Genomic DNA, 22500 nt, shown 5'->3' with positions numbered 1-22500 from the left:
CCCAGAGCTACTTTGCTGGGCATGAATGTGTTTGAACTCTTGGGCCTGGAAGTCTGGTAGTAGTAGTATGATTTAAAGGCACAAAGTGATTGAAGTGTGCCCAGGCCCAGAGCTACTTTGCTGGGCATGACTGTGTTTGACCTCTTGGGCCTGGAAGTCTGGTGGTAGTAGTAGTATGATTTAAAGGCACAAAGTGATTGAAGTGTGCCCAGGCCCAGAGCTACTTTGCTGGGCATGAATGTGTTTGAACTCTTGGGCCTGGAAGTCTGGTAGTAGTAGTAGTAGTAGTAGTAGTAGTAGTAGTAGTAGTAGTATGATTTAAAGGTACAAAGTGAATGAAGTGTGGCCCAGGCCCAGAGCTACTTTGCTGGGCATGACTGTGTTTGACGTCTTGGGCCTGGAAGTCTGGTAGTAGTAGTATGATTTAAAGGTACAAAGTGAATGAAGTGTGCCCAGGCCCAGAGCTACTTTGCTGGGCATGACTGTGTTTGACCTCTTGGCTCTGGAAGTCTATTTCTAGGCTTATATAAAGGGTCAAACTTCTTGAAGTGTGCCCAGGCCCAGAGCTACTTTGCTGGGCATGACTGTGTTTGACCTCTGGGGCCTGGAAGTCTGGTAGTAGTAGTATGATTTAAAGGCACAAAGTGATTGAAGTGTGCCCAGGCCCAGAGCTACTTTGCTGGGCATGACTGTGTTTGACCTCTTGTGCCTGGAAGTCTGGTAGTAGTAGTAGTAGTAGTAGTAGTAGTAGTAGTAGTAGTATGATTTAAAGGTACAAAGTGAATGAAGTGTGCCCAGGCCCAGAGCTACTTTGCTGGGCATGACTGTGTTTGACGTCTTGGGCCTGGAAGTCTGGTAGTAGTAGTATGATTTAAAGGTACAAAGTGAATGAAGTGTGCCCAGGCCCAGAGCTACTTTGCTGGGCATGACTGTGTTTGACCTCTTGGCTCTGGAAGTCTATTTCTAGGCTTATATAAAGGGTCAAACTTCTTGAAGTGTGCCCAGGCCCAGAGCTACTTTGCTGGGCATGACTGTGTTTGACCTCTGGGGCCTGGAAGTCTGGTAGTAGTAGTATGATTTAAAGGCACAAAGTGATTGAAGTGTGCCCAGGCCCAGAGCTACTTTGCTGGGCATGAATGTGTTTGAACTCTTGGGCCTGGAAGTCTATTTCTAGGCTTATATAAAGGGTCAAACTTCTTGAAGTGTGCCCAGGCCCAGAGCTACTTTGCTGGGCATGACTGTGTTTGACCTCTTGGGCCTGGAAGTCTGGTAGTAGTAGTAGTAGTAGTAGTAGTAGTAGTAGTAGTAGTAGTATGATTTAAAGGTACAAAGTGAATGAAGTGTGCCCAGGCCCACAGCTACTTTGCTGGGCATGACTGTGTTTGACCTCTTGGGCCTGAAAGTCTATTTCTAGGCTTATATAAAGGGTCAAACTTCTTGAAGTGTGCCCAGGCCCAGAGCTACTTTGCTGGGCATGACTGTGTTTGACCTCTGGGGCCTGGAAGTCTGGTAGTAGTAGTATGATTTAAAGACACAAAGTGATTGAAGTGTGCCCAGGCCCAGAGCTACTTTGCTGGGCATGAATGTGTTTGAACTCTTGGGCCTGGAAGTCTGGTAGTAGTAGTATGATTTAAAGGTACAAAGTGAATGAAGTGTGCCCAGGCCCAGAGCTACTTTGCTGTGCATGACTGTGTTTGACCTCTTGGCTCTGGAAGTCTATTTCTAGGCTTATATAAAGGGTCAAACTTCTTGAAGTGTGCCCAGGCCCAGAGCTACTTTGCTGGGCATGACTGTGTTTGACCTCTGGGGCCTGGAAGTCTGGTAGTAGTAGTATGATTTAAAGGCACAAAGTGATTGAAGTGTGCCCAGGCCCAGAGCTACTTTGCTGGGCATGATTCTGTGACCTCTTGGGTCTGGAAATGTGGTACTTTGAAGGATTAAAAGAGTGAAACGGTCTGAAGTGTGCGCAGGTGTAAAGCAACCTTGCTAGGCATGAAGGTGTGACCTCCAGGGCCTGGAAGTCTGGTGGTAGTAGTAGTATGATTTAAAGGCACAAAGTGATTGAAGTGTGCCCAGGCCCAGAGCTACTTTGCTGGGCATGACTGTGTTTGACCTCTTGGGCCTGGAAGTCTGGTGGTAGTAGTAGTATGATTTAAAGGCACAAAGTGATTGAAGTGTGCCCAGGCCCAGAGCTACTTTGCTGGGCATGACTGTGTTTGACCTCTTGGCTCTGGAAGTCTATTTCTAGGCTTATATAAAGGGTCAAACTTCTTGAAGTGTGCCCAGGCCCAGAGCTACTTTGCTGGGCATGACTGTGTTTGACCTCTGGGGCCTGGAAGTCTGGTAGTAGTAGTATGATTTAAAGGCACAAAGTGATTGAAGTGTGCCCAGGCCCAGAGCTACTTTGCTGGGCATGAATGTTTTGAACTCTTGGGCCTGGAAGTCTATTTCTAGGCTTATATAAAGGGTCAAACTTCTTGAAGTGTGCCCAGGCCCAGAGCTACTTTGCTGGGCATGACTGTGTTTGACCTCTTGGGCCTGGAAGTCTGGTAGTAGTAGTAGTAGTAGTAGTAGTAGTAGTAGTAGTAGTAGTAGTATGATTTAAAGGTACAAAGTGAATGAAGTGTGCCCAGGCCCACAGCTACTTTGCTGGGCATGACTGTGTTTGACCTCTTGGGCCTGAAAGTCTATTTCTAGGCTTATATAAAGGGTCAAACTTCTTGAAGTGTGCCCAGGCCCAGAGCTACTTTGCTGGGCATGACTGTGTTTGACCTCTGGGGCCTGGAAGTCTGGTAGTAGTAGTATGATTTAAAGACACAAAGTGATTGAAGTGTGCCCAGGCCCAGAGCTACTTTGCTGGGCATGAATGTGTTTGAACTCTTGGGCCTGGAAGTCTGGTAGTAGTAGTATGATTTAAAGGTACAAAGTGAATGAAGTGTGCCCAGGCCCAGAGCTACTTTGCTGTGCATGACTGTGTTTGACCTCTTGGCTCTGGAAGTCTATTTCTAGGCTTATATAAAGGGTCAAACTTCTTGAAGTGTGCCCAGGCCCAGAGCTACTTTGCTGGGCATGACTGTGTTTGACCTCTGGGGCCTGGAAGTCTGGTAGTAGTAGTATGATTTAAAGGCACAAAGTGATTGAAGTGTGCCCAGGCCCAGAGCTACTTTGCTGGGCATGATTCTGTGACCTCTTGGGTCTGGAAATGTGGTACTTTGAAGGATTAAAAGAGTGAAACGGTCTGAAGTGTGCGCAGGTGTAAAGCAACCTTGCTAGGCATGAAGGTGTGACCTCCAGGGCCTGGAAGTCTGGTGGTAGTAGTAGTATGATTTAAAGGCACAAAGTGATTGAAGTGTGCCCAGGCCCAGAGCTACTTTGCTGGGCATGACTGTGTTTGACCTCTTGGGCCTGGAAGTCTGGTGGTAGTAGTAGTATGATTTAAAGGCACAAAGTGATTGAAGTGTGCCCAGGCCCAGAGCTACTTTGCTGGGCATGACTGTGTTTGACCTCTTGGCTCTGGAAGTCTATTTCTAGGCTTATATAAAGGGTCAAACTTCTTGAAGTGTGCCCAGGCCCAGAGCTACTTTGCTGGGCATGACTGTGTTTGACCTCTGGGGCCTGGAAGTCTGGTAGTAGTAGTATGATTTAAAGGCACAAAGTGATTGAAGTGTGCCCAGGCCCAGAGCTACTTTGCTGGGCATGAATGTGTTTGAACTCTTGGGCCTGGAAGTCTATTTCTAGGCTTATATAAAGGGTCAAACTTCTTGAAGTGTGCCCAGGCCCAGAGCTACTTTGCTGGGCATGACTGTGTTTGACCTCTTGGGCCTGGAAGTCTGGTAGTAGTAGTAGTAGTAGTAGTAGTAGTAGTAGTAGTAGTAGTATGATTTAAAGGTACAAAGTGAATGAAGTGTGCCCAGGCCCACAGCTACTTTGCTGGGCATGACTGTGTTTGACCTCTTGGGCCTGAAAGTCTATTTCTAGGCTTATATAAAGGGTCAAACTTCTTGAAGTGTGCCCAGGCCCAGAGCTACTTTGCTGGGCATGACTGTGTTTGACCTCTGGGGCCTGGAAGTCTGGTAGTAGTAGTATGATTTAAAGACACAAAGTGATTGAAGTGTGCCCAGGCCCAGAGCTACTTTGCTGGGCATGAATGTGTTTGAACTCTTGGGCCTGGAAGTCTGGTAGTAGTAGTATGATTTAAAGGTACAAAGTGAATGAAGTGTGCCCAGGCCCAGAGCTACTTTGCTGTGCATGACTGTGTTTGACCTCTTGGCTCTGGAAGTCTATTTCTAGGCTTATATAAAGGGTCAAACTTCTTGAAGTGTGCCCAGGCCCAGAGCTACTTTGCTGGGCATGACTGTGTTTGACCTCTGGGGCCTGGAAGTCTGGTAGTAGTAGTATGATTTAAAGGCACAAAGTGATTGAAGTGTGCCCAGGCCCAGAGCTACTTTGCTGGGCATGATTCTGTGACCTCTTGGGTCTGGAAATGTGGTACTTTGAAGGATTAAAAGAGTGAAACGGTCTGAAGTGTGCGCAGGTGTAAAGCAACCTTGCTAGGCATGAAGGTGTGACCTCCAGGGCCTGGAAGTCTGGTGGTAGTAGTAGTATGATTTAAAGGCACAAAGTGATTGAAGTGTGCCCAGGCCCAGAGCTACTTTGCTGGGCATGACTGTGTTTGACCTCTTGGGCCTGGAAGTCTGGTGGTAGTAGTAGTATGATTTAAAGGCACAAAGTGATTGAAGTGTGCCCAGGCCCAGAGCTACTTTGCTGGGCATGACTGTGTTTGACCTCTTGGCTCTGGAAGTCTATTTCTAGGCTTATATAAAGGGTCAAACTTCTTGAAGTGTGCCCAGGCCCAGAGCTACTTTGCTGGGCATGACTGTGTTTGACCTCTGGGGCCTGGAAGTCTGGTAGTAGTAGTATGATTTAAAGGCACAAAGTGATTGAAGTGTGCCCAGGCCCAGAGCTACTTTGCTGGGCATGAATGTGTTTGAACTCTTGGGCCTGGAAGTCTATTTCTAGGCTTATATAAAGGGTCAAACTTCTTGAAGTGTGCCCAGGCCCAGAGCTACTTTGCTGGGCATGACTGTGTTTGACCTCTTGGGCCTGGAAGTCTGGTAGTAGTAGTAGTAGTAGTAGTAGTAGTAGTAGTAGTAGTAGTAGTAGTATGATTTAAAGGTACAAAGTGAATGAAGTGTGCCCAGGCCCACAGCTACTTTGCTGGGCATGACTGTGTTTGACCTCTTGGGCCTGAAAGTCTATTTCTAGGCTTATATAAAGGGTCAAACTTCTTGAAGTGTGCCCAGGCCCAGAGCTACTTTGCTGGGCATGACTGTGTTTGACCTCTGGGGCCTGGAAGTCTGGTAGTAGTAGTATGATTTAAAGACACAAAGTGATTGAAGTGTGCCCAGGCCCAGAGCTACTTTGCTGGGCATGAATGTGTTTGAACTCTTGGGCCTGGAAGTCTGGTAGTAGTAGTATGATTTAAAGGTACAAAGTGAATGAAGTGTGCCCAGGCCCAGAGCTACTTTGCTGTGCATGACTGTGTTTGACCTCTTGGCTCTGGAAGTCTATTTCTAGGCTTATATAAAGGGTCAAACTTCTTGAAGTGTGCCCAGGCCCAGAGCTACTTTGCTGGGCATGACTGTGTTTGACCTCTGGGGCCTGGAAGTCTGGTAGTAGTAGTATGATTTAAAGGCACAAAGTGATTGAAGTGTGCCCAGGCCCAGAGCTACTTTGCTGGGCATGATTCTGTGACCTCTTGGGTCTGGAAATGTGGTACTTTGAAGGATTAAAAGAGTGAAACGGTCTGAAGTGTGCGCAGGTGTAAAGCAACCTTGCTAGGCATGAAGGTGTGACCTCCAGGGCCTGGAAGTCTGGTGGTAGTAGTAGTATGATTTAAAGGCACAAAGTGATTGAAGTGTGCCCAGGCCCAGAGCTACTTTGCTGGGCATGACTGTGTTTGACCTCTTGGGCCTGGAAGTCTGGTGGTAGTAGTAGTATGATTTAAAGGCACAAAGTGATTGAAGTGTGCCCAGGCCCAGAGCTACTTTGCTGGGCATGACTGTGTTTGACCTCTTGGCTCTGGAAGTCTATTTCTAGGCTTATATAAAGGGTCAAACTTCTTGAAGTGTGCCCAGGCCAGAGCTACTTTGCTGGGCATGACTGTGTTTGAACCTCTGGGGCCTGGAAGTCTGGTAGTAGTAGTATGATTTAAAGGCACAAGTGATTGAAGTGTGCCCAGGCCCAGAGCTACTTTGCTGGGCATGAATGTGTTTGAACTCTTGGGCCTGGAAGTCTATTTCTAGGCTTATATAAAGGGTCAAACTTCTTGAAGTGTGCCCAGGCCCAGAGCTACTTTGCTGGGCATGACTGTGTTTGACCTCTTGGGCCTGGAAGTCTGGTAGTAGTAGTAGTAGTAGTAGTAGTAGTAGTAGTAGTAGTAGTAGTATGATTTAAAGGTACAAAGTGATGAAGTGTGCCCAGGCCCACAGCTACTTTGCTGGGCATGACTGTGTTTGACCTCTTGGGCCTGAAAGTCTATTTCTAGGCTTATATAAAGGGTCAAACTTCTTGAAGTGTCCCAGGCCCAGAGCTACTTTGCTGGGCATGACTGTGTTTGACCTCTGGGGCCTGGAAGTCTGGTAGTAGTAGTATGATTTAAAGACACAAAGTGATTGAAGTGTGCCCAGGCCCAGAGCTACTTTGCTGGGCATGAATGTGTTTGAACTCTTGGGCCTGGAAGTCTGGTAGTAGTAGTATGATTAAAGGTACAAAGTGAATGAAGTGTGCCCAGGCCCAGAGCTACTTTGCTGTGCATGACTGTGTTTGACCTCTTGGCTCTGGAAGTCTATTTCTAGGCTTATATAAAGAGTCAAACTTCTTGAAGTGTGCCCAGGCCCAGAGCTACTTTGCTGGGCATGACTGTGTTTGACCTCTGGGGCCTGGAAGTCTGGTAGTAGTAGTATGATTTAAAGGCACAAAGTGATTGAAGTGTGCCCAGGCCCAGAGCTACTTTTGCTGGGCATGATTCTGTGACCTCTTGGGTCTGGAAATGTGGTACTTTGAAGGATTAAAAGAGTGAAACGGTCTGAAGTGTGCGCAGGTGTAAAGCAACCTTGCTAGGCATGAAGGTGTGACCTCCAGGGCCTGGAAGTCTGGTGGTAGTAGTAGTATGATTTAAAGGCACAAAGTGATTGAAGTGTGCCCAGGCCCAGAGCTACTTTGCTGGGCATGACTGTGTTTGACCTCTTGGGCCTGGAAGTCTGGTGGTAGTAGTAGTATGATTTAAAGGCACAAAGTGAATGAAGTGTGCCCAGGCCCAGAGCTACTTTGCTGGGCATGACTGTGTTTGACCTCTTGGGCCTGGAAGTCTGGTAGTAGTAGTAGTAGTAGTAGTAGTAGTAGTAGTAGTAGTATGATTTAAAGGTACAAAGTGAATGAAGTGTGCCCAGGCCCAGAGCTACTTTGCTGGGCATGACTGTGTTTGACCTCTTGGGCCTGGAAGTCTATTTCTAGGCTTATATAAAGGGTCAAACTTCTTGAAGTGTGCCCAGGCCCAGAGCTACTTTGCTGGGCATGACTGTGTTTGACCTCTTGGGCCTGGAAGTCTGGTGGTGGTAGTAGTAGTATGATTTAAAGGCACAAAGTGATTGAAGTGTGCCCAGGCCCAGAGCTACTTTGCTGGGCATGAATGTGTTTGAACTCTTGGGCCTGGAAGTCTGGTAGTAGTAGTATGATTTAAAGGCACAAAGTGATTGAAGTGTGCCCAGGCCCAGAGCTACTTTGCTGGGCATGACTGTGTTTGACCTCTTGGGCCTGGAAGTCTGGTGGTAGTAGTAGTATGATTTAAAGGCACAAAGTGATTGAAGTGTGCCCAGGCCCAGAGCTACTTTGCTGGGCATGAATGTGTTTGACTCTTGGGCCTGGAAAGTCTGGTAGTAGTAGTAGTAGTAGTAGTAGTAGTAGTAGTAGTAGTAGTAGTATGATTTAAGGTACAAAGTGAATGAAGTGTGCCCAGGCCCAGAGCTACTTTGCTGGGCATGACTGTGTTTGACGTCTTGGGCCTGGAAGTCTGGTAGTAGTAGTATGATTTAAAGGTACAAAGTGAATGAAGTGTGCCCAGGCCCAGAGCTACTTTGCTGGGCATGACTGTGTGACCTCTTGGCTCTGGAAGTCTATTTCTAGGCTTATATAAAGGGTCAAACTTCTTGAAGTGTGCCCAGGCCCAGAGCTACTTTGCTGGCATGACTGTGTTTGACCTCTGGGGCCTGGAAGTCTGGTAGTAGTAGTATGATTTAAAGGCACAAAGTGATGAAGTGTGCCCAGGCCCAGAGCTACTTTGCTGGGCATGACTGTGTTTGACCTCTTGGGCCTGGAAGTCTGGTAGTAGTAGTAGTAGTAGTAGTAGTAGTAGTAGTAGTATGATTTAAAGGTACAAAGTGAATGAAGTGTGCCCAGGCCCAGAGCTACTTTGCTGGGCATGACTGTGTTTGACGTCTTGGGCCTGGAAGTCTGGTAGTAGTAGTATGATTTAAAGGTACAAAGTGAATGAAGTGTGCCCAGGCCCAGAGCTACTTTGCTGGGCATGACTGTGTTTGACCTCTTGGCTCTGGAAGTCTATTTCTAGGCTTATATAAAGGGTCAAACTTCTTGAAGTGTGCCCAGGCCCAGAGCTACTTTGCTGGGCATGACTGTGTTTGACCTCTGGGGCCTGGAAGTCTGGTAGTAGTAGTATGATTTAAAGGCACAAAGTGATTGAAGTGTGCCCAGGCCCAGAGCTACTTTGCTGGGCATGAATGTGTTTGAACTCTTGGGCCTGGAAGTCTATTTCTAGGCTTATATAAAGGGTCAAACTTCTTGAAGTGTGCCCAGGCCCAGAGCTACTTTGCTGGGCATGACTGTGTTTGACCTCTTGGGCCTGGAAGTCTGGTAGTAGTAGTAGTAGTAGTAGTAGTAGTAGTAGTAGTAGTAGTAGTATGATTTAAAGGTACAAAGTGAATGAAGTGTGCCCAGGCCCACAGCTACTTTGCTGGGCATGACTGTGTTTGACCTCTTGGGCCTGAAAGTCTATTTCTAGGCTTATATAAAGGGTCAAACTTCTTGAAGTGTGCCCAGGCCCAGAGCTACTTTGCTGGGCATGACTGTGTTTGACCTCTGGGCCTGGAAGTCTGGTAGTAGTAGTATGATTTAAAGACACAAAGTGATTGAAGTGTGCCCAGGCCCAGAGCTACTTTGCTGGGCATGAATGTGTTTGAACTCTTGGGCCTGGAAGTCTGGTAGTAGTAGTATGATTTAAAGGTACAAAGTGAATGAAGTGTGCCCAGGCCCAGAGCTACTTTGCTGTGCATGACTGTGTTTGACCTCTTGGCTCTGGAAGTCTATTTCTAGGCTTATATAAAGGGTCAAACTTTCTTGAAGTGTGCCCAGGCCCAGAGCTACTTTGCTGGGCATGACTGTGTTTGACCTCTGGGGCCTGGAAGTCTGGTAGTAGTAGTATGATTTAAAGGCACAAAGTGATTGAAGTGTGCCCAGGCCCAGAGCTACTTTGCTGGGCATGATTCTGTGACCTCTTGGGTCTGGAAATGTGGTACTTTGAAGGATTAAAAGAGTGAAACGGTCTGAAGTGTGCGCAGGTGTAAAGCAACCTTGCTAGGCATGAAGGTGTGACCTCCAGGGCCTGGAAGTCTGGTGGTAGTAGTAGTATGATTTAAAGGCACAAAGTGATTGAAGTGTGCCCAGGCCCAGAGCTACTTTGCTGGGCATGACTGTGTTTGACCTCTTGGGCCTGGAAGTCTGGTGGTAGTAGTAGTATGATTTAAAGGCACAAAGTGATTGAAGTGTGCCCAGGCCCAGAGCTACTTTGCTGGGCATGACTGTGTTTGACCTCTTGGCTCTGGAAGTCTATTTCTAGGCTTATATAAAGGGTCAAACTTCTTGAAGTGTGCCCAGGCCCAGAGCTACTTTGCTGGGCATGACTGTGTTTGACCTCTGGGGCCTGGAAGTCTGGTAGTAGTAGTATGATTTAAAGGCACAAAGTGATTGAAGTGTGCCCAGGCCCAGAGCTACTTTGCTGGGCATGAATGTGTTTGAACTCTTGGGCCTGGAAGTCTATTTCTAGGCTTATATAAAGGGTCAAACTTCTTGAAGTGTGCCCAGGCCCAGAGCTACTTTGCTGGGCATGACTGTGTTTGACCTCTTGGGCCTGGAAGTCTGGTAGTAGTAGTAGTAGTAGTAGTAGTAGTAGTAGTAGTAGTAGTAGTATGATTTAAAGGTACAAAGTGAATGAAGTGTGCCCAGGCCCACAGCTACTTTGCTGGGCATGACTGTGTTTGACCTCTTGGGCCTGAAAGTCTATTTCTAGGCTTATATAAAGGGTCAAACTTCTTGAAGTGTGCCCAGGCCCAGAGCTACTTTGCTGGGCATGACTGTGTTTGACCTCTGGGGCCTGGAAGTCTGGTAGTAGTAGTATGATTTAAAGACACAAAGTGATTGAAGTGTGCCCAGGCCCAGAGCTACTTTGCTGGGCATGAATGTGTTTGAACTCTTGGGCCTGGAAGTCTGGTAGTAGTAGTATGATTTAAAGGTACAAAGTGAATGAAGTGTGCCCAGGCCCAGAGCTACTTTGCTGTGCATGACTGTGTTTGACCTCTTGGCTCTGGAAGTCTATTTCTAGGCTTATATAAAGGGTCAAACTTCTTGAAGTGTGCCCAGGCCCAGAGCTACTTTGCTGGGCATGACTGTGTTTGACCTCTGGGGCCTGGAAGTCTGGTAGTAGTATGATTTAAAGGCACAAAGTGATTGAAGTGTGCCCAGGCCCAGAGCTACTTTGCTGGGCATGATTCTGTGACCTCTTGGGTCTGGAAATGTGGTACTTTGAAGGATTAAAAGAGTGAAACGGTCTGAAGTGTGCGCAGGTGTAAAGCAACCTTGCTAGGCATGAAGGTGTGACCTCCAGGGCCTGGAAGTCTGGTGGTAGTAGTAGTATGATTTAAAGGCACAAAGTGATTGAAGTGTGCCCAGGCCCAGAGCTACTTTGCTGGGCATGACTGTGTTTGACCTCTTGGGCCTGGAAGTCTGGTGGTAGTAGTAGTATGATTTAAAGGCACAAAGTGATTGAAGTGTGCCCAGGCCCAGAGCTACTTTGCTGGGCATGACTGTGTTTGACCTCTTGGCTCTGGAAGTCTATTTCTAGGCTTATATAAAGGGTCAAACTTCTTGAAGTGTGCCCAGGCCCAGAGCTACTTTGCTGGGCATGACTGTGTTTGACCTCTGGGGCCTGGAAGTCTGGTAGTAGTAGTATGATTTAAAGGCACAAAGTGATTGAAGTGTGCCCAGGCCCAGAGCTACTTTGCTGGGCATGAATGTGTTTGAACTCTTGGGCCTGGAAGTCTATTTCTAGGCTTATATAAAGGGTCAAACTTCTTGAAGTGTGCCCAGGCCCAGAGCTACTTTGCTGGGCATGACTGTGTTTGACCTCTTGGGCCTGGAAGTCTGGTAGTAGTAGTAGTAGTAGTAGTAGTAGTAGTAGTAGTAGTAGTAGTAGTATGATTTAAAGGTACAAAGTGAATGAAGTGTGCCCAGGCCCACAGCTACTTTGCTGGGCATGACTGTGTTTGACCTCTTGGGCCTGAAAGTCTATTTCTAGGCTTATATAAAGGGTCAAACTTCTTGAAGTGTGCCCAGGCCCAGAGCTACTTTGCTGGGCATGACTGTGTTTGACCTCTGGGGCCTGGAAGTCTGGTAGTAGTAGTATGATTTAAAGACACAAAGTGATTGAAGTGTGCCCAGGCCCAGAGCTACTTTGCTGGGCATGAATGTGTTTGAACTCTTGGGCCTGGAAGTCTGGTAGTAGTAGTATGATTTAAAGGTACAAAGTGAATGAAGTGTGCCCAGGCCCAGAGCTACTTTGCTGTGCATGACTGTGTTTGACCTCTTGGCTCTGGAAGTCTATTTCTAGGCTTATATAAAGGGTCAAACTTCTTGAAGTGTGCCCAGGCCCAGAGCTACTTTGCTGGGCATGACTGTGTTTGACCTCTGGGGCCTGGAAGTCTGGTAGTAGTAGTATGATTTAAAGGCACAAAGTGATTGAAGTGTGCCCAGGCCCAGAGCTACTTTGCTGGGCATGATTCTGTGACCTCTTGGGTCTGGAAATGTGGTACTTTGAAGGATTAAAAGAGTGAAACGGTCTGAAGTGTGCGCAGGTGTAAAGCAACCTTGCTAGGCATGAAGGTGTGACCTCCAGGGCCTGGAAGTCTGGTGGTAGTAGTAGTATGATTTAAAGGCACAAAGTGATTGAAGTGTGCCCAGGCCCAGAGCTACTTTGCTGGGCATGACTGTGTTTGACCTCTTGGGCCTGGAAGTCTGGTGGTAGTAGTAGTATGATTTAAAGGCACAAAGTGATTGAAGTGTGCCCAGGCCCAGAGCTACTTTGCTGGGCATGACTGTGTTTGACCTCTTGGCTCTGGAAGTCTATTTCTAGGCTTATATAAAGGGTCAAACTTCTTGAAGTGTGCCCAGGCCCAGAGCTACTTTGCTGGGCATGACTGTGTTTGACCTCTGGGGCCTGGAAGTCTGGTAGTAGTAGTATGATTTAAAGGCACAAAGTGATTGAAGTGTGCCCAGGCCCAGAGCTACTTTGCTGGGCATGAATGTGTTTGAACTCTTGGGCCTGGAAGTCTATTTCTAGGCTTATATAAAGGGTCAAACTTCTTGAAGTGTGCCCAGGCCCAGAGCTACTTTGCTGGGCATGACTGTGTTTGACCTCTTGGGCCTGGAAGTCTGAGTAGTAGTAGTAGTAGTAGTAGTAGTAGTAGTAGTAGTAGTAGTAGTATGATTTAAAGGTACAAAGTGAATGAAGTGTGCCCAGGCCCACAGCTACTTTGCTGGGCATGACTGTGTTTGACCTCTTGGGCCTGAAAGTCTATTTCTAGGCTTATATAAAGGGTCAAACTTCTTGAAGTGTGCCCAGGCCCAGAGCTACTTTGCTGGGCATGACTGTGTTTGACCTCTGGGGCCTGGAAGTCTGGTAGTAGTAGTATGATTTAAAGACACAAAGTGATTGAAGTGTGCCCAGGCCCAGAGCTACTTTGCTGGGCATGAATGTGTTTGAACTCTTGGGCCTGGAAGTCTGGTAGTAGTAGTATGATTTAAAGGTACAAAGTGAATGAAGTGTGCCCAGGCCCAGAGCTACTTTGCTGTGCATGACTGTGTTTGACCTCTTGGCTCTGGAAGTCTATTTCTAGGCTTATATAAAGAGTCAAACTTCTTGAAGTGTGCCCAGGCCCAGAGCTACTTTGCTGGGCATGACTGTGTTTGACCTCTGGGGCCTGGAAGTCTGGTAGTAGTAGTATGATTTAAAGGCACAAAGTGATTGAAGTGTGCCCAGGCCCAGAGCTACTTTGCTGGGCATGATTCTGTGACCTCTTGGGTCTGGAAATGTGGTACTTTGAAGGATTAAAAGAGTGAAACGGTCTGAAGTGTGCGCAGGTGTAAAGCAACCTTGCTAGGCATGAAGGTGTGACCTCCAGGGCCTGGAAGTCTGGTGGTAGTAGTAGTATGATTTAAAGGCACAAAGTGATTGAAGTGTGCCCAGGCCCAGAGCTACTTTGCTGGGCATGACTGTGTTTGACCTCTTGGGCCTGGAAGTCTGGTGGTAGTAGTAGTATGATTTAAAGGCACAAAGTGATTGAAGTGTGCCCAGGCCCAGAGCTACTTTGCTGGGCATGAATGTGTTTGAACTCTTGGGCCTGGAAGTCTATTTCTAGGCTTATATAAAGGGTCAAACATCTTGAAGTGTGCCCAGGCCCAGAGCTACTTTGCTGTGCATGACTGTGGTTGACCTCTTGGCCCTGGAAGTCTGGTGGTAGTAGTAGTATGATTTAAAGGCACAAAGTGAATGAAGTGTGCCCAGGCCCAGAGCTACTTTGCTGGGCATGAATGTGTTTGAACTCTTGGGCCTGGAAGTCTGGTAGTAGTAGTAGTAGTAGTAGTAGTAGTAGTAGTAGTATGATTTAAAGGCACAAAGTGCTTGAAGTGTGCCCAGGCCCAGAGCTACTTTGCTGTGCATGACTGTGTTTGACCTCTTGGCTCTGGAAGTCTATTTCTAGGCTTATATAAAGGGTCAAACTTCTTGAAGTGTGCCCAGGCCCAGAGCTACTTTGCTGTGTATGACTGTGTGACCTCTTGGCCCTGGAATTCTGGTGGTAGTAGTAGTATGATTTAAAGGCACAAAGTGAATGAAGTGTGCCCAGGCCCAGAGCTACTTTGCTGGGCATGACTGTGTTTGACCTCTTGGGCCTGGAAGTCTGGTAGTAGTAGTATGATTTAAAGGCACAAAGTGATTGAAGTGTGCCCAGGCCCAGAGCTACTTTGCTGGGCATGAATGTGTTTGAACTCTTGGGCCTGGAAGTCTATTTCTAGGCTTATATAAAGGGACAAACTTCTTGAAGTGTGCCCAGGCCCAGAGCTACTTTGCTGTGTATGACTGTGTGACCTCTTGGCCCTGGAATTCTGGTGGTAGTAGTAGTAGTAGTAGTATGATTTAAAGGTACAAAGTGAATGAAGTGTGCCCAGGCCCAGAGCCAGGCCTGGGCAGCAGGGGGCGCTCCTGGCCATGCCCAGCGAGTTTCGTGCGAATCGGACCTGGTCCGGAAGAGATACGAAGGGAAAACTCATTACTCGTCGGGGTGGCACATCCAGGCTCTCGACCCTCCCAAAGCGTCCGACCAGGGTGCACCCTGCCGGGCATGGTTAGCCGCCAGCCCCCTTCCTGGAGGTCTGGTTGGCACGGGGTTTTGATTTATCGGTTTCATATCTCTGGGCTCCTTGGGAGCAGAAAGTCGGTTGAGGGCCCTTTGGAAAGAGCCGGGGCTGCCGTTTAACGCTGTCCAAGCGGCAGGCGAAGCGCACCCACCGTTTTTACGCTATGATTTTTTAAAACCGCCGGGGCGGCAAACACAGGGCCGGTCGGGTTTGAAGACGAATATCTCTTCGGCCCTTGGGAGGAGAGAAGCAGCGCGGGTCACCTTTGAACGCGCTCGCTGCCAGGAACGTCTGGCGTAAAAGTTTCGTGGGAATCGGACGTTCCTAGGCTGAGAAGCGAGCGCCCGCCCTCGGGCGGTCGGGGGCCCCTTTCTCATTCCCCGTCTGGGCTAAAAATACGAGGTCGGACCCGATGGACTCGGGAGACTGGAGAGTACCAGGGAGACCCTGGAAGCAGGCGACCCGACCCACGCTTCGCTGTCTCCTCGGCCCTCGGGAGTAGAAGCGCGGGGACGGTGGCGTGGGCAGCAGGGGGCGCTCCTGGCCATGCCCAGCGAGTTTCGTGCGAATCGGACCTGGTCCGGAAGAGATACGAAGGGAAAACTCATTACTCGTCGGGGTGGCACATCCAGGCTCTCGACCCTCCCAAAGCGTCCGACCAGGGTGCACCCTGCCGGGCATGGTTAGCCGCCAGCCCCCTTCCTGGAGGTCTGGTTGGCACGGGGTTTTGATTTTTCGGTTTCATATCTCTGGGCTCCTTGGGAGCAGAAAGTCGGTTGAGGGCCCTTTGGAAAGAGCCGGGGCTGCCGTTTAACGCTGTCCAAGCGGCAGGCGAAGCGCACCCACCGTTTTTACGCTATGATTTTTTAAAACCGCCGGGGCGGCAAACACAGGGCCGGTCGGGTTTGAAGACGAATATCTCTTCGGCCCTTGGGAGGAGAGAAGCAGCGCGGGTCACCTTTGAACGCGCTCGCTGCCAGGAACGTCTGGCGTAAAAGTTTCGTGGGAATCGGACGTTCCTAGGCTGAGAAGCGAGCGCCCGCCCTCGGGCGGTCGGGGGCCCCTTTCTCATTCCCCGTCTGGGCTAAAAATACGAGGTCGGACCCGATGGACTCGGGAGACTGGAGAGTACCAGGGAGACCCTGGAAGCAGGCGACCCGACCCACGCTTCGCTGTCTCCTCGGCCCTCGGGAGTAGAAGCGCGGGGACGGTGGCGTGGGCAGCAGGGGGCGCTCCTGGCCATGCCCAGCGAGTTTCGTGCGAATCGGACCTGGTCCGGAAGAGATACGAAGGGAAAACTCATTACTCGTCGGGGTGGCACATCCAGGCTCTCGACCCTCCCAAAGCGTCCGACCAGGGTGCACCCTGCCGGGCATGGTTAGCCGCCAGCCCCCTTCCTGGAGGTCTGGTTGGCACGGGGTTTTGATTTTTCGGTTTCATATCTCTGGGCTCCTTGGGAGCAGAAAGTCGGTTGAGGGCCCTTTGGAAAGAGCCGGGGCTGCCGTTTAACGCTGTCCAAGCGGCAGGCGAAGCGCACCCACCGTTTTTACGCTATGATTTTTTAAAACCGCCGGGGCGGCAAACACAGGGCCGGTCGGGTTTGAAGACGAATATCTCTTCGGCCCTTGGGAGGAGAGAAGCAGCGCGGGTCACCTTTGAACGCGCTCGCTGCCAGGAACGTCTGGCGTAAAAGTTTCGTGGGAATCGGACGTTCCTAGGCTGAGAAGCGAGCGCCCGCCCTCGGGCGGTCGGGGGCCCCTTTCTCATTCCCCGTCTGGGCTAAAAATACGAGGTCGGACCCGATGGACTCGGGAGACTGGAGAGTACCAGGGAGACCCTGGAAGCAGGCGACCCGACCCACGCTTCGCTGTCTCCTCGGCCCTCGGGAGTAGAAGCGCGGGGACGGTGGCGTGGGCAGCAGGGGGCGCTCCTGGCCATGCCCAGCGAGTTTCGTGCGAATCGGACCTGGTCCGGAAGAGATACGAAGGGAAAACTCATTACTCGTCGGGGTGGCACATCCAGGCTCTCGACCCTCCCAAAGTGTCCGACCAGGGTGCACCCTGCCGGGCTAAGAGAACAGCCAGGTGAACCCTGGAGGTTCCGAACTCCAGACCCCTGGACCCGACGGCTCAGTCCGCCTCAGGTGCACTACAGAGGTCCTCGGGCTGTCCCTGAGTGCATTAAAACGGAAATCAGAATTACTCCCCCGGGTGGCACTTCCAGGCTCTCGACCCTCCCAAAGTGTCCGACCAGGGTGCACCCTGCTGGGCATGGTTAGCCGCCAGCCCCCTTCCTGGAGGTCTGGTTGGCACGGGGTTTTGCAAATAGGTCCCGTCGGGTATATGGGAGAGCAAAGAGAATCAATGGGGTCCAAGCACTAAATTCATCCAGTGGCGTTCTCTGGAAGCCCAAGGGGAGTCCGAGGGGTGTTCGGCCGGCAAGGGGAGCTCTCCCTCGGACACATGATCAAACGCCTGTCCCCTACCGGAAAGTGGTGTGCTCTGGATGCCCCCCCCCCCCCCATCCCCCGAGGGGGGTGCTTATCCCGCGAGGGGAGCCCTCCTCGGGTTAAGTGAACCATCATGCCGATTCCCCTATGGAAGTGGGCACATCCAGGCACACAGTCTGCTTTGCTCTCCCCGACCCGAGTGCGTCTGTTGGGCTGAGTGTACGCCCAGGCAACTGGATCCAATGGCTCAGTCCGCCGCAGCGTGCTTCGACGATGGGTCGTACAGCCATGCCACCAGGGTGGGCGTGTTTGTAAATGTACCAGTGGATTCTCGTCGGCCTGCCACATCCATGGTATCGACCCACCAGGCCTGTCCGACCAGGGGTTGACCCTGGACGGGCACGGTCTGTGGTTTGGCCCTTGTCCTAGATGAAATCGGGCACGGGGTTTTCTGGCCAGGTACCATCGGGTTACTGGGAGAGCGGCTTCGGTCTCCAGGTGAGACCAATGGTGAAGCAGCACGAGGCAATGGAGAGCATGCAAAGCGATGGGGAAGCCATGCACGGCAATGGCCACGAAAAAAAAAAAAAAATCACCACGGAAGGAACGTGAAGAACAAGGAGGAGTGTAGTGACACTGCCCAAAGCTGCCCGGTGTTGCAGGGGTCTATTGGTGTGTTGCTTCCTTGTTTGGTAGAGTGGAGTACCAGACCCGCCAGGGGTAGGCAAACCATTCCCCCTACGGTAAGTGAGGAGCCAGCCATTTGACGAGCGGGTGTCCACGTGTACGGGTGCGAGCGCTATCCCCCCACACGGGGTTAGGCCACGGCCTTAGGTGGACGTCTGCCGACCAGCCCCGGCTGATCCAGAACTTCTGATGTGGAGAGCGGTTTTGACAGATCCTCCCTGGTTCTAGCGGGTCAAGCCTCTGATGGGGGGTGGGGGTTATTTGTAACCCATCCCAGAACTCTCTGGGGGAGACTCAGACGGCCAGTCTGTCTACTCAGTTGTCCTATACTGGTGTCTGTGGTTTGGGAGGAAGGGAGTGCCCTGCTTTGTTGGCCTCCTCTTCAAACCTACCTGGGCCCACGAATCACTCTTCTTGGTTACATCACGAAACGTAGGTTGAGCGAGGCTAGGGGGGAGGGAATTCGACGAGGTCTTTCCCTTGTCCCCCCACCAGCGGCCCACGAAAATCAAAACGGCGTGAAGAGAGGGAACGCCGAAAGCACCTGGAGTCGGCCGTCCGCACCTCCGGAGGAGGTGGACGGGGTACGGTGCGGGCATGACCGGATGGGACAGCTTTGCATCAAGGTGAGAGGTCGGCGTCCGAAGGCCAGAGGGCGGTGCGCGAGCACGTTTACACTGGCCGCGGAAGCTGTCCTGGGTAGCCCTGTATGGCGTCTGGACCTGACGGCGCACGCACTTACAACCCGCTGCTTCCTAGCCCCCGGAAGGGGAGGCGGATGTCACTCGTGGTTCATCCCAGACCACGGTGCAAACTACCTGGTTGATCCTGCCAGTAACATATGCTTGTCTCAAAGATTAAGCCATGCAGGTCTAAGTGCACACGGCCGGTACAGTGAAACTGCGAATGGCTCATTAAATCAGTTATGGTTCCTTTGATCGCTCCACACGTTACTCGGATAACTGTGGTAATTCTAGAGCTAATACATGCAAACGAGCGCTGACCCTTCGGGGGATGCGTGCATTTATCAGACCCAAAACCCATCCGGGGGGCTCGGGCCCCCCGGCCGCTTTGGTGACTCTAGATAACCTCGGGCCGATCGCGCGCCCTCCGCGGCGGCGACGTCTCATTCGAATGTCTGCCCTATCAACTTTCGATGGTACCATAGTCGGCTACCATGGTGACCACGGGTAACGGGGAATCAGGGTTCGATTCCGGAGAGGGAGCCTGAGAAACGGCTACCACATCCAAGGAAGGCAGCAGGCGCGCAAATTACCCATTCCCGACACGGGGAGGTAGTGACGAAAAATAACGATACAGGTCTCTTTCGAGGCCCTGTAATCGGAATGAGCGTATCCTAAACCCATGGGTGAGGACCCATTGGAGGGCAAGTCTGGTGCCAGCAGCCGCGGTAATTCCAGCTCCAATAGCGTATATTAAAGTTGCTGCAGTTAAAAAGCTCGTAGTTGGATGTCGGGAGTGGGCTGGCGGTCCGCCGCGAGGCGTGCCACCGCCTGTCTCAGACCCTGTCTCCCGGTGCCCCCCGGATGCCCTTGGCTGGGTGTCCGGACGGGGCTCGGAGCGTTTACTTTGAAAAAATTAGAGTGTTCAAAGCGGGCCCGCTTCTCGCCTGAATACCTGAGCTAGGAATAATGGAATAGGACTCCGGTTCTATTTTGTGGGTTTCCTGAACCAGGGCCATGATTAAGAGGGACGGCCGGGGGCATTCGTATTGCGCCGCTAGAGGTGAAATTCTTGGACCGGCGCAAGACGGACGAAAGCGAAAGCATTTGCCAAGAATGTTTTCATTAATCAAGAACGAAAGTCGGAGGTTCGAAGACGATCAGATACCGTCGTAGTTCCGACCGTAAACTATGCCGACCCGCGATCCGGCGGCGTTATTCCCATGACCCGCCGGGCAGCGTGAGGGAAACCACGAGTCTGTGGGTTCCGGGGGGAGTATGGTTGCAAAGCTGAAACTTAAAGGAATTGACGGAAGGGCACCACCAGGAGTGGAGCCTGCGGCTTAATTTGACTCAACACGGGAAACCTCACCCGGCCCGGACACGGAAAGGATTGACAGATTGATAGCTCTTTCTCGATTCTGTGGGTGGTGGTGCATGGCCGTTCTTAGTTGGTGGAGCGATTTGTCTGGTTAATTCCGATAACGAACGAGACTCCGGCATGCTAAATAGTTACGCGGCCCTCCGCGGTCGGCGTCAAACTTCTTAGAGGGACAAGTGGCGTTCAGCCACGCGAGATGGAGCAATAACAGGTCTGTGATGCCCTTAGATGTCCGGGGCTGCACGCGCGCCACAATGGTTGGATCAGCGTGTGCCTACCCTACACCGAGAGGTGCGGGTAATCCGCTGAACCCCATTCGTGATGGGGACTGGGGATTGCAATTATTCCCCATGAACGAGGAATTCCCAGTAAGCGCGGGTCATAAGCTCGCGTTGATTAAGTCCCTGCCCTTTGTACACACCGCCCGTCGCTACTACCGATCGGATGGTTTAGTGAGGTCCTCGGATCGGCCCCGCCGGGGCTCCTCGCGGGCCTTGGCGGAGCGCCGAGAAGTCGATCAAACTTGACTATCTAGAGGAAGTAAAAGTCGTAACAAGGTTTTCGTAGGTGAACCTGCGAAAGGATCATTAACGGGTAACGCTGTCCGGCGTGCCTCCTCTCCCGACCCCCTCGACTTCGCCGTCCCCCCGCGTCGGGGCCCAGGGTCGAAAGGGTCTTCGGGGTTGCTGTTACACGTGGTCGCTTGCAGGTCAGGCTGGACAGAAGGCATAAAGGAGGAGCCTAGTCCCTCCCACCCCTTCCTCGTCCTCCGCCTCTTCCTCCGCGTCGTCCTTCAGCACCCCCCCCCCGCAGGCCCCGGTATTCTCTGGGTTCCAGCGCGAGAGACGCGTCGTTCAAAAAACTCGGCGTCCCCGCTCGTCGGGCGAAGGCCGGTTTCCCCTCACCTTGCCGGCAGGAGAAGCGCCTGCGAGTCGAGCGGGTCGTACGGGTCCGTCCCGCGCCCTCCCTCTCGCTCGCACGGCCGCTGCCTCCGTCCACCGCGAGGGGTTTTCCTATTTTGTTGTCCTTGTCATTCATCCCCGTCCCCTTGCTCGCTGACGAGCGGACTTTCCGGGGGGGGTTGCGAGCGCTGCTCCTCGTGGGGCAGGCCATGGCCCTTCCTGTGTTCGTCCGCCCACCGGCGTCCTGGGGCGTGGTGGTGGTGGGTGGCGCAGCCGGTTCCCCTGCTTCTCTCTCTCAGAAAGGAGTCTCAGGGGGACCCCCGGCAGGTACCTAGGGCTTGGCCCACGCTACGTGAGTTCCACCCCTTTCGAGGGGTCGGACGGGGCGGGCGCGGAGGGCCGCGGTTCAAAGACTGACTCGTCTGCCACGTGGGGCGTGTGGGCAAAGCGCAACCCCGCGCCCGTTTCAACACTCGCAGACGGGGGCGCCTGACCGGTTGGTGAAACCTTTTAAACCTGTCTTTGTAGTCGTGGTGAAAGACCTAAACTGAGCCTGAAATAAAAGAGTACAACTCTTAGCGGTGGATCACTTGGCTCGTGCGTCGATGAAGAACGCAGCCAGCTGCGAGAACTAATGTGAATTGCAGGACACATTGATCATCGACATTTCGAACGCACATTGCGGCCCCGGGTCCATCCCGGGGCTACGCCTGTCTGAGGGTCGCTATTCCTATCTGTCGGACCTGCCTTCTCAGGCGGGACCGCGGTTGGAGGTTCGTAGGTGGGGGGGTGCCCCCTGGCCTCCGTCTTCCTAAAAGCAGACGGTTCCCGGTCGCTGTCTCGGTGAGATCCGGTCGGTGGGTTCGCTGCGGTTGAGTGCCCGTTCTCCGTGCACAAGCTTCTCCTCCCCCGCTTCGGTTCGTTTCGGTTCGTTTCGGCTCCGCTCCTGGCCTGGCCAGGAACGTGGTCCCCTGCGCCCGAGAAAGAAGCGAGCGTGGCTGCCGGTGGGTTCTCTCCGCTTTGGCTGCCCACGTTTTCGCTTCTTTTCTCACCCCCTGCGCAGGCGGATCACGGAAAGGTGTCTGTTCTGTTCCGTTACGTGCGCGAGCGGAGGGAGGTTGTTGTTACATGCGTTCCCCCCCCCCCCCCCCCGGTGGGGGGGGTGGGGGGGTCGGGGTTCGGGTGGCTCTGCCTCTGGCGTTTTCCTTACGGGCCGACCTGTCCGTGGCACGTCCGTGACGTCCCGACCTGTGTCCTCGTTAGCCCGGGTGAAAAGGGACTCGTCCCCTAACCCGGCGGTGTTCACGCTTCTGGGCAACCCTCCAGAGCGAACTCGGGAGCGACCTCAGATCAGACGAGACAACCCGCTGAATTTAAGCATATTACTAAGCGGAGGAAAAGAAACTAACAAGGATTCCCTCAGTAGCGGCGAGCGAAGAGGGAAGAGCCCAGCGCTGAATCCCCCGTCCGGGTGCGGGCGAGGGGAATTGTGGCGTATGGAAGTCTGTTTTCTTCCTGGCGCGGGCCGGGGGCCTGAGTCCTTCTGATGGAGGCTCAGCCCGTGGACGGTGTGAGGCCGGTAAATGGCCCCAGCCCCGCCAGGGTAGCGGTCTTCTCGGAGTCGGGTTGCTTGGGAAT

General features: G+C 51.8%; 3 non-coding genes across 3 annotated transcripts in view; all 3 read left to right on the top strand.

Annotated features, from left to right (window-relative positions):
* Positions 1 to 18711: 18711 nt before the first annotated feature.
* LOC145656632 (18S ribosomal RNA) lies at positions 18712 to 20550 on the top strand. Its single transcript, XR_014122235.1, has one exon. It is a non-coding gene; the product is annotated as an 18S ribosomal RNA (ribosomal RNA).
* Positions 20551 to 21432: 882 nt separating this feature from the next.
* On the top strand, positions 21433 to 21586 carry LOC145656634 (5.8S ribosomal RNA). Its single transcript, XR_014122237.1, has one exon. It is a non-coding gene; the product is annotated as a 5.8S ribosomal RNA (ribosomal RNA).
* Positions 21587 to 22202: 616 nt separating this feature from the next.
* The window catches only part of LOC145656598 (28S ribosomal RNA), a 4149-nt gene continuing 3851 nt past the window's right edge, over positions 22203 to 22500 (top strand). The window contains exon 1 of the ribosomal RNA XR_014122201.1: positions 22203 to 22500. This exon is cut by the window's right edge and continues 3851 nt beyond it. This is a non-coding gene — a ribosomal RNA (28S ribosomal RNA).

The sequence above is a fragment of the Electrophorus electricus genome, unplaced genomic scaffold (assembly GCF_041902795.1).
Source record: "Electrophorus electricus isolate QZ-2024a unplaced genomic scaffold, ASM4190279v1 Scaffold84, whole genome shotgun sequence".
NCBI classification, from domain to species: Eukaryota; Metazoa; Chordata; class Actinopteri; order Gymnotiformes; family Gymnotidae; genus Electrophorus; species Electrophorus electricus.
The sequence above is the reverse complement of the archived record's forward strand: the minus strand, read 5'-3'. Positions and strand labels throughout refer to the sequence as shown.